The sequence below is a fragment of the Porites lutea genome, chromosome 4, assembly GCF_958299795.1.
Source record: "Porites lutea chromosome 4, jaPorLute2.1, whole genome shotgun sequence".
Taxonomy (NCBI): domain Eukaryota; kingdom Metazoa; phylum Cnidaria; class Anthozoa; order Scleractinia; family Poritidae; genus Porites; species Porites lutea.
In genome coordinates, this window is record NC_133204.1 from 44,549,617 (window position 1) to 44,561,655 (window position 12,039).

Genomic DNA, 12,039 nt, shown 5'->3' on the forward strand with positions numbered 1-12,039 from the left:
GGAGTGATACGTTAAAAATAGGAAATAAACAGAGACTGAGTTAAGTTATGAATTCAGTAACAAGATAGAAAAAAGTTTTCAACTCTGGATTGAAACGAATATAAGGGGAAGGCATCACGAATGTAAGACTGATTCCGTGGAATTCGTTAACTGTCAGGACCTATCTATAATTATTTAAAAACTGTATTTGTTATAAACTCGAATATACAAGCACAGAAAACATCGAATGCTCTCGACCACAGTGACTGCTGTTACAACATATAAATAACCTGGAGGTATATAAAGAAAGAAATAATGGATGGCTTTCTAGCTTCAATTTACTCTTGACTGTAACTGGACTGTACTACGATTATTCAACTTTTACCAATAATAATTAAATGTTTTAGTGTCGTTATTTGACCTGATAGACTTGTAAAGAGGCGAAAGGGGTTTAAACTCAACGGAAACGAATAAATAGAATTCAGACCTATACGTAATAAAGATCAGAAATTTCACGAGCAGGACTACCTCTGCCAATAATAAAATAAAACCTTAGTTTTCGTGATACGATCTTTTTTAAAGTTGAGAAAGCGGCCTCAAGCAAGGCAAGTTATTAATTATAGATTGAGATTTTTTGGTTAATAAAACGAAGAAGCCAAGACAGTGGAAAGAAGGCTTAATGTTTGCGTACAGTATAATGAAAAAAAATGTTCACATTTTCATCGTCGACTATCGAATTACATTCATAAAATGGACAAGTTTTGCTTTTAATCTACGACTCCTTAATTTACAAATGTAATAGTCATCATGGGTTATGTATTAATTAACTACATAACCTAACCACCGTAACTAACAGAACGTGTTAAACGTGTGGAATCACTTTTACGAAAGCCGGAGCTCTTGCATCCCTAATAACATCAGCTGTAACTACTACTCTTTTGTGTGTCTGACAAATCATTCTCTACTGAATTTAAAGTGATTAAAAGTAATTTTGCTATTCAGATTTTTGACACATAACTAGAAGCACCGTAGTCTATTCATAATTAATCGAATCTTTCAAAGACAAATTCTCGACTTCATAGAGAGTGCATTATGATTATTACGGACTACAGGTACTATATGTAGCAGAAGAAGGTTTTGTTGCGATAATGATGGGAAATTTCTTTCTTTTATACCTTCTCCTTTTGCTCCAAAAGGTATTTATTACTTTACAGCAGTTCACGAGTCCCATTCTTTACCGGATTAAGGTAACTTTCCGCTTTTTTTGCTATTTAGGAATATTTTATCAGAGTTTCTGAAGCTGCAGGTATGTAGGAAATCTGCTTTATTGTAACTTCGTTTTCGGGCAAGAGACGGCCCAATTTCACTCTTTGTTTAATTTAAAGCTGAGTTCTGACTCACATATAGTCTAAAAATGGTGGGGTTAACCAAACGACAAACCGTCGATGTTAATTTAAAAACAGCTACGACTTGTCAAGCTATATTCGAGGATTAGCACTGTAACCCAACAAAAGGTGTTTTTCTTTTATAAGTAACTGAATTTAGCGAATTCAAACACTATAACCGTTATTTCAACACTTTTTAAAGGAAATTGCGAGTAGCCTTTTACGTATAGCTAAATATTATTTTAGTGAAGATTATATATTTTAGGAAGGGAATATCACCCACTGCATAAAGATCCTTTCGCATTTTGGACTGACCTGATAAATCATACCCCCTAACGAATTTTTTTCAACGAAAGGCAAATTCAAAATATCTTTAATCGGATCGAGGGGACGTTTTACAAATAAACTGTTTCCAGTTGCTAACCTACTTAATTTCGGTGATGTTCTGGGTGTCGCCTTGCTTTAGAAAATTAGGATTTTTGGTGACTAGAATATTTCTTGGTCGCGCGTTTTTACCATAATTATGTCTGAGACATTGCGGGGTTGTTGCCAGTTTGTGGGTGCCTTCCCCACGACGAACTAGTCGCTATTAAAACAACTTACTAGACTGAAATACAGCCAAACCTTCATGGCGACTACCTCCCATAAGTCAGTTCCACAAATCCAGAGCACTAAAAATTTTTCCGAGCCAAACCTTAATTGTTCAAATCCTTTCATAAACGACCACCTGCCGTGAGAGGTTCGACTGTAGACATTCTTAAACCAACTCACCGTATTTCTTAATTAATTACGCCCCTGGTGTTTAATTTAAACTTGGCCTTGTGAACCGTGTGTTTGTTTCAATCTGCAGTTTGTTCTGGCCTCCTGTTTCTGGAGAAAAGCTTTTCTGGTCATTTTTCTTGACAAACGTGTATCTTGTCTTTACACCCTAAGTCAGTACTACAAATAAACTCCTGAGGCGTTTCGTCACAAAATTCCCTTCAAGATCCGGTGTTTATTCGAAGACCGGGGTTTAATCGAGAAATAGACGGAAATACTGAAAAAAAGGATCATGTCTCAAGACAAATTTGCTTTGATAAGTCAGATATCTTTTAAGATTTGTTTTCATTATTTTTAAGACGAATGCAACACTCCTCTTGGCATGGAAGACAAGACCATTTCAGATTCGGATCTAACTGCCTCCTCGGAGCATCCTGGCTGGGACCATGGTCCTCGTCTCGCCAGGCTAAACTTAGTGAGGTCGGACTATTACCAGTACATGGGCGCTTGGAGTGCTCATTACAGAATCGTAGGGGAATGGATTCAGGTATCGGTGCTGCTTAAACAGTGAAACGGTACTCAATTACGAGAAGCTCTTTTTAGTGTACTTGATATTTGCATGACAGTTATTGAGGTAATGTAGAAAATAATTGTCTGAGTCAGTTAACTGTCGAACAAAGAACCAAATAGAAGGGCGAGCGTCGTTTTTTAGCTCCGATTCTCGTCAAAATGACACATAAAAATATTGGCCAAAACAGGGCCTAAAGCAGAGCCCTTCCTGTTTTGGCCAATATATCTATGTGTCATTTTGAGGAGGAATGGAGTTAAAACAACAACGATCGCCCTTCTATTTGGTTCCGATACGTTGACGATACATTCACCTTGTTCGACAGTAAAAACAGCTAAAAACGCAGCAAATCAGTTTCTACAACGCTCTTTTTAAGTTCATATTTTTTCCGTACACCCAAGCATCAACTGGTAGGAGCTCTAAATTTGTGTAAATAGCGGAGGGAAAGTAATCCTTCTTTCAGTTTTTTCTCTTGAAAAATGAGCATGAGCGACTTTAACGGTTGCAAGCCCTTTATTGATTTTCTTTTCAAGGTGCAACCTGAATTAAGCGAATTTATGATAAAGAATCTTTTGTTTTGTTTTGTTCTTATTTTTTACCCTTTGTCTGAACAGCGCAGATTTCCATTTCTAAACAAGAGCGCCCTCTTATTTCTGACAGATTAATTTACGAAAGATCACCAAGGTGACAGCAATCGCCACACAAGGAAGACAGGACGGAGATCAGTGGGTGACGTCATACACCATTTGCCACGGTCAAAAACTAGATGGGTTCTGTCAGCCACTAAATGAGGTAACTAAAATGATTAAAAGTTAACACCCTTTAATCGGTTTTGCAATGTGCCTGCTTAGTTTACCGCGGACCATTACTTAATACAAAATCTGATCTTTTTATCAAGGGTAAATGAAGTAAACTATGCTGATTAGACTGAGAATGTATGAATGAATAATGAATTATAATTCAGAAGCACTGAAGATTCATAAAATTTACATATGCTCAGCGTTAAATTTTTATAAGTCATTAGGAAAACGCAGAAAATTCATTGGTACTGATCCTAATGCCCCCCATTACATTCTTCAGTTTTCGAACTTCTAAAAAAGATCTTGATATTTTTTAGCTTTCCCATCTTCCTTTTCTCTCACCCCGGTCCATCCTTTGGAATTGCCACTTCCATATCTTGACAGCTCTTGTCTCTCTTGTTAATGATCACCAACTCTAGTCTTGGCCTCAATTTCATGGTCTTGTGGGATACTGAAGTCCCACAAATGTTCATAATCGTCATTTTCACTGAGCACAATTTCCGGGACATGGTCATACCACCCGTTCATTTCTCAAACCCACATCCCCATGGATGGCTCTAGCCACACTGTCATGTCTCCTCTTGTATTCTTTTTGTGCCAGTGTCATACGTGAACTTACAATATGGCTGCTGATGATGATTCACTATTGCAATAAACAGGAGTAATCAAGCCTCGGAGATATTTTTAAAAGCGCACTATTTCAACAAATTCAAACAGAGATGTGGTCATAACATTTAATTGTTTGAATCTTACTAGGTATTCGAGGGAAACGCTGACCGAAACACTATTGTTTCTAGAACTTTCACGAGGCCTATCTTCGCTCGATTTCTGAGAGTGTTCCCTTTAACATGGTATGGACACAATTCTATGCGGCTTGAGCTTTATGGTTGTAGGCAAGGTAAGGCACTTACTGGCTGTCCCTTTACTGTGTGTATAAATGCCTTTTTCAATAATATTTTAAGCGTTGTGTTTCTTCTTGGTTGACTTAATTTGGTGGCCAGATCAAAGTAGCTGAAATTTCCTAAGTTACACCATACTGCTACTTTAAGTAGAGAGTTTCCTATCAGCAAGCTTAGATTTGCACATGCCACAAAAAGACTTGAAAATTCAGCAGAGTAAAAGTAAGAAAAATTAGGCCTAGTCTTTCAAGCTAAATTTAAGTCTTGTCAATAAGTGAAAAAAAAAAAAACAGAACATGCTTTGTTTCTATTTTTATAAAATCCTTGGATATTTTCCTATTCCAAAGCCATTGATTATGGTATGTCCCCCACCTCGGAGAACGAATTGGTGTTTTACTACACATATACTGCTCTTTATTTTAGAATCAAATTTTGTGCATCACTGTGAGGGTACTTTTACATAATTTTCTTATCTATAAAATATGCTTGGATAATTCTCCCAGTAATATCGCTTTAACAGTCCCTTTTCGCGGGAAAAATCTTTACATCCGCCCTCTCAGTACACTTGTTGTGTCACTAGGCCTGCATGGGCACCTCGCCATGCGAGGTGAACGCCGGTCTCGCACTTCGCGCGAAATGTCGCGTTCGCCTTGTGGCTTGGCTCATAAAGCGCCTGTTGTGCAGACTACGTAACCTATTAAAACATGTAAAAAGAACGTGACGAAGACAAAAGATTCCTCGAATGTATTTATGAATTGTATGCTGCAATTAAATCCACCCTATCGGGGCATTTTACGGGCGTGCTTGCAAAATAAGTGTTTACATCGTAACGTTAGTCTTAAGCACTGTGTACCTTTTATTTTGAGTGGCCAGTTATCTTCTCAAAAACATGTTAAATATACATGTCTACTATAAATTTTGTCAATTGCCCTTGGTTCCTTTGATTGTCTTCACTAAGTGCTGTTCGTTGTAGCGCCCACTGCTTTTTAGCATCTCACAATACACTGCTACTTAATCATCTGCTTAATTTTATTGTCTTTTTTAATTTAAGGTTTCACGTCAGCTGTTGGCCCTATGTGCATGGATAGCCTCGGGATGGAAACTAACAAAATTCCAGATTCTGATATTACGGCTTCTTCATGGCATTCTACATATAAGCCAGCCTTTGCCAGGTTTGCTATTTGCACATTTCTTTGGAATTTAATTTGTTTGTTCCACAAAAGCGGCACGGGATGTTATTTCATCAACACAGAACAAAACTACAGCGTGTGTTGAATTAAAATCACGCTGGAAATAGTAAGCTGTATTGGTTTTGATTCAGTTTACTTTAATATTTTTTGCTAGCGGAGGCAGCGTGACCAAGCGGTTAGAGCGCTGTAAATATTCGGAGGCCCCGAGTTCAAATTTAGTTAGTAGTAGTAGCAGTAAAATTTAGTTAGTAGTAGTTTAGTAGTTTAAGCCAGAAAATGTAGTGTTTTTATTGTGATCTATTGTGAAACACACGTCAGCGGCACGTGCTTGTCAAAAAGCCATTCATATTAAAAGCGTTTGCGAGGGCACGCGCCTAACACCGAAGTCAAACGTGATGTCAAAGTTGTTTAAACGTGACCAAAGCAAAATTTACGTTGAATGAAAGAAAAAAAGCTCATCAGAACCAAATCCAATATCATCCAGTAACATCCGATCCCTGGAGGTACTTCCATACGAAGTGGACAGGGATAACTGGGGATATAGATAGCAAATTTTGGTCTTACTTGAGATTCTGATGGGATGTTAAGGATTCACGTACGCAATTATGAAAGCGGTTTTCATTAAACACATCTCTAAGGTAAAAACACATGTTCGCCCGCACCTCCTAACTGTAGTATTTCTAACGGGCCACCGAGGCCATATTGTCTAGTAAACACGAGCACTACGTAGCTCAACGCTACAGTACGAAACACAACTCCGACAAGTCACTTGTCCCCAGACTTTCCGCGCTAGGGAAGTCCTGGATGTACTCTACACTAACCGTCGGTTACTGCTAGTTTAAGTCATATGCGTGTGCATATTCAAGTTGTACTTAAAGTGATATGTATCCGTTGTTTAGGTTACACAGTCATACCTTCTGGGCCGCCGGAAGTAACGACGTATTCCAGTGGATTCAGGTAAAATTCGGACAAAGAGTTATTATCAGAGCTGTGTCTACACAAGGACGACACACAAGTTATAACCAGTGGGTGAAGAGCTACTCTTTGAATTATTCCTCAGATGGACTGTCTTTCAGGCGGTATCAAACTAATAAGCACTTGTCGGTTAGTATCTTTCAAACTTTCTACCATGTTTTAATTATGGGCGGCTTCCGGCTTTTTTCCTTTTCGCAAGAAGGCATCGATCATAAAGTCTTAGATATCTTTTTACCAGGATTGCCCTTACAACTGGGTGAGTAGAAGTTTGTAGCCTGAGAAAAAAAGCAGCCGTCATTTGGGGACACCACCACTGGTTTACCCTCGAAATGAAGTCTGGGAAACGAGCTCAGAAATTCCATACTGATCACGCGCGTCAAGACCCGGATCTGGGTAGTGCCTCTGATTGGATGAAGCAAATTTTCAGCCAAAGAATAACCGACATCTTGGTAGTGACGCGTCTTCAGTAGTATAGTACTCAGACGTCGTTTCACGGGGACACCAGAGGCGAGTGTCTCGAAATGCCGGCTGTTTTCTTAGGCTAAGGAGTTCCTAGAAAAACAGTATTGTCCAGGTGAAGGCTAGATAGTTACCATTTTAGCTTTTCAGACCTTTTTAACAAAGGTGCGTAGGTAAAGCAAGCAAACTACCTTTGAGGAAGGGTAGAAAGATCCGTTTTATTTGATTAAATAAAAGTTCAATTACATCTCTCGGTATCTTGCTCAAAAACGCGAATTTAAAGTGACTCTCAACCCAAAATTTGTTGGAAATTGGCAAAATTTAAGTGTCGCGAAATATGAAAACCATCTACAGTCTACTCTCTCTTAACGGGCACCTCTATAGGACGGACACCTCCGTAAAACGGACACTCAGAGTTGGTCCCTGCCTTTCTTTACTTCCTCTATTTGACTCTCCTTAAGACGGACATCTCTCTAAGACGGACACATACTGCAGGTCCAGAAGTTGTCCGTCTCAGAAAGAGTTGACTGTAATTCTAATTCTAATCGTAGATATAATCTGCAAAGGGTACATCCCATCACGGCAAATGAAATCAAATCAAATCGCGAAATTAACGTGTCGCCAAAATTTCATGTATTATTTGCATTTAATATTCATTCCCAATATTTCGCCCTTTCTGATTGGCTCGAATCCCGCGGAAAATTCTTCATAACGTAGCCAGCCTTTGACCTCTGTGGATATCATTCTCTTCGATCTGTACACTGTGGAAGCACTCGTAAGCGACCACCTCGGAAATTCAAAAAAGTGGTCGTAGCTAAAGCTGGTCGCTTACGAGAATAAGCTTTCCTAAGCGACCGCATGGTAAAACAACGGTGGTCGCTTACGAGAGCTTCAATCATTAATAATTCATAATAATTCAAGAGAAACCGAAAGAAATTAATGCCTAATGAGTGTCTTCATATCTGATATAGACAAGGCTAAACTTTACATCCAATTTCTCAGACCAAAATAACCCAAAATCTAAATATTAGTGCAAGAATGAGCTGATCTACATTAGAAGATTTTAAATAAGACTCTTGAGTGGTCGCCTACGAGAGCTTAAAAACTAAAGAAAATTCCAGTTGGGTAATCCCAGATCCCGGTCGCTTACGAGAACTTATCATTACAAATAAGTCCCAGTTCAAATGAGGTTTCACAAAGGTGGTCGTAACTAGACCTTCGACTGTAATTATTCACATCATACTCAATCTCATTCAACAATAGTTAAGTTTCAGCTACTTCTACGGAACTTTTTTAGATATTGGTTGGCAATACAGATAGAGGGACCGTGGTTACCAATCTACTCAATCCACCAATCACCGCCCTCTATATCCGTTTACTTCCTGTCACGTGGAACAATCACATTTCGATGAGAATGGACTTCTATGGCTGCATTCCAGGTAAAATAACAAATGAGAAACGTTAGATGGGTCAGCTGAAACATGCATCTGTGGAAATCACAAATGCCGTCAAAAACGGAGAACAAAATAATTATGTTCAGCGAACCGTAAACGCATTGTTCTCAAAACGTTATTACGTCTGCTGATGTAAAACTAAAGAAAACATACGAAGTATGTAATTTCTGACGAATGAGAGACCTTGAAACGAAAAGGGGACAATGTTAAAAAGAGGGAAACGCCCAGTCAAGCCCTTGGGATACGTAAATTTTTCTTGATGGGAAAAATTTGACGGCCTGGTATAGAGGCGCACGAGCATTTGTGGGATTCGTCAGTCGCTGTGATCGCTTTCGTTTTGTTTTGCAAAGAGTCCTCTTCGATAGTTTATGTTGTTAGAAATTCAGAACTGTATGTTTTTGGAGAAGCCTTTTTTTATGTCAATTACGCTTCCTTTTGAAATTACCGGTAGTTTCGTTCTTAATTAGTCTCAGTGGGCGCGATCCATTCAACCAAAATCTCCGGAAATTTCGGTCCAAAACTCAATGGATCGGTTCGGTCCAACCGGAAAAGTTTCGAAAAAACGGGTCTACCTTTTGAGGTGGACCACTTTTCCCGGTCGGACCGGTTGGAATTTTGGTTGAATGGATCGCGCCCAGTATATATCAGAAACGTATTCAGAGTTTAATGCTTTTTGCTTGAAATCATCCCCTAGGTTACGTGCTAATAATCATTAGTGGGGGAACCCGTTTCCTCGCATTATTTGGCCACTTTTCAAGGATGATTTAATAGTGTTTTTTCTGTTATCTAGTATCAAAAACACACGGAAAAGACAAGCGTTATTCACGTATCTGTAACTAGTTTGCTATAAGCTATCGGAAATCAAATATAACAACGGCTAATCTTGTTCCTGGCGCAGGTCTTTCTTTTGTTAATTAGCGAGGTTGCCTAGAATCTTTGCAGTTCTACATTTTCTTGCAACAACGTCGCGATCGAGCGCTTGCTATAACGGGCGGTCATTTTGGTTTTTAAGGACCTGTTTACATGGAGGTGGGGGACCCCAGGTAGGTGAGCTAACCCCCTTAGGTGGGGTAACCCGCCTGTCCATATAATCTCTAATTTAAATGTGATCACGTTTACATGATAGGTGGGGTGACCCGCCACATGTTACCTCACCTACCTGGGGTCCCCGGCCTTCATGTAAACAGGCCCTTAAATGTACCTTAGGGAGGGAAAAAACCTCGTCCCCGGGGTTTTCAGAAGTTTAGATTTTTGTTAATTTTGTAAACTGATTAGTATTTTCAAATAATACCAATATAGATTTCCTTTCATGTCGCATAGCTCCTATGCAGATGATGGAGAGCTCCTTGCTCCGAAATAAAACCGCATTAAAAATAAAAGATAAATACTGATATTGATAATTATGAGGGGAGCCCCTTTCATGATGATAATAAAAATGATAGTCAAAGAGATAATGATTATGATGATGATAATGATGATAATAATAATAACAATAATAATAATAATAATAATAATAATAATAATAATAATAATAATAGTAAAAGCTCATATTCTTTTCAGATCCACCCATTCCAACAGCTTTGTATCCACTGAACGGAAAATTCGGTACCCACGACTTGAGCTCCAGTCAAAATTCAGCAGGCATTGCCTCTGATGTTCAGCTCGCTCCAGGTCCTTATGGCGAGCCAGATGGCTCGTATCAGTTCTCTGGGAATTCATTCAGCTACATCGAGTTTCCAAACAATGGAGGATTGGACACGAGAAAGTCACTTACACTTCTTGCTTGGGTGTATCCTGAAAATGGTGACGGTCCGATCTGGAATTATTATAAAGGTAGTAGCTGGGCCGTTCACTTCTGGATCACTATAGATAAGCTGTTTGCTCGCATTGTATCAAGAGAAGGTGTTTCGCAACCAGCTTTTACAAGCAAAACATGGTCACGTAACAAGTGGTATTTTGTTGGTACGTCATATGATTATGACTCTGGGGTGCATAAACTCTGGATCGATGGCAGAGTATATGACAGACAAGATATTGGTTCAATGGAGATAGATACCATGGGAGCCGCCAGAATGGGTGTGAAATCTGGAGATAACAGATTTTTTAAGGGAAGAATATGTTGCATGCAAGTGTATAACAAATCTTTGACAGAAAATGAAGTTCATGCTGCCAAAGGAATTTGCAGGAAAAAAGGTTAGCACCGCATGACTACTTTCACATATCACATACATTCATGCCCACACCCCCTCCTCCCTCATGCTGCGTCCGCATTACCAACTTTAGTGTGCTCAGTCGTGGCATTCAGAGAAATCTGCAATAAAATAAAGCGTCTTTGTATATGCTTCTATCATCATCTTTACAATTCACTGGAGACAAAGAATGGTGGGATGAAATTATAGAGAGAAGAATAGGCTTACGAATTGGCTTGTGTAGTGAATAATGAAACTATCAGTGGTCCGAATGTGTTTTGACCTTACCACCGTTTCCCCTCCCCCTTTCTACACAGAAAAACAAGTTACATTTAAACACAAATTTTTTAAACTGATAGATAAAAAGAGCCCTCAGTGTACTGTAATTAGCTGTCATTTGATTGCCAAATGGTTTTGATAGCGCATCACTCCTGTAAGCGACGACTAAATCTTTCCTTAATTTTCTGAAAACAATAACAAAATAAGCTCATACTCAAGTGAATTTTATGAAAGAAGATTGTAGAAATAAAAGTTTGCAAGTAAAGGGTTGAAGTTATGAGACACTAATTGATTTTACATTACTCTTGGTGTATGTTGTCCTAAATCTCTGAATACTTTCATACCACAGTTCCCTTCAGACCCACGGCATTTTTTCCTCTAAATGGACAATATGAAACAACAGATATTAGCCTCAGTTCCAATCCCCCTGGAATACCAGGTGACGTGCAGCTGGCCCCAGGTCCTGACGGTGGTACTGGAGGCTCGTACCAATTTTCGGGAAACGACAACAGCTTCATCGAGTTTCCGAATAATGGAGGCCTGGATACAAGATATTCAATGACTTTCTTGGCCTGGATTTATCATGAACAAGAGAAAGGATCGATTTTTTATTTCGCTCAACAAGATTTTGGGTTTGGGGTACGTTTCTCGATCAACGACAACGACCGTTTTTGCACTATCCTTCGAAGAAGTGACAACTTTACAAGCATAAAAATGACGACCAGCAAAATTCTAGAGCCAAGAACATGGCACTTCGTTGGTACCACGTTCAATTTCACAAGCGGTGAATTAAGAATTTGGATAAATGGAAGTAAAGAGAATGGGAAGTGGATAGAGGAGCCTGTTGAGATATCGACTCAACTAAATGTAATCATGGGAGCTTTTTCAGGAAATTCAGAAAATTTCAAAGGAAGGATTTCCTGCGTTCAGCTTTACGATCGTGTTCTCACAGAGCAAGAAATTGACGAAGCTAAAAATCTTTGTTCTGCAATAGGTATGAGCCTTACTAACCTTACCAAAACAATTACGTGGTTGCGATCACAATAGACGACGATATTGATAAAGATGAAAATTTATTCAAACCATTTCAAATTGATTCAATC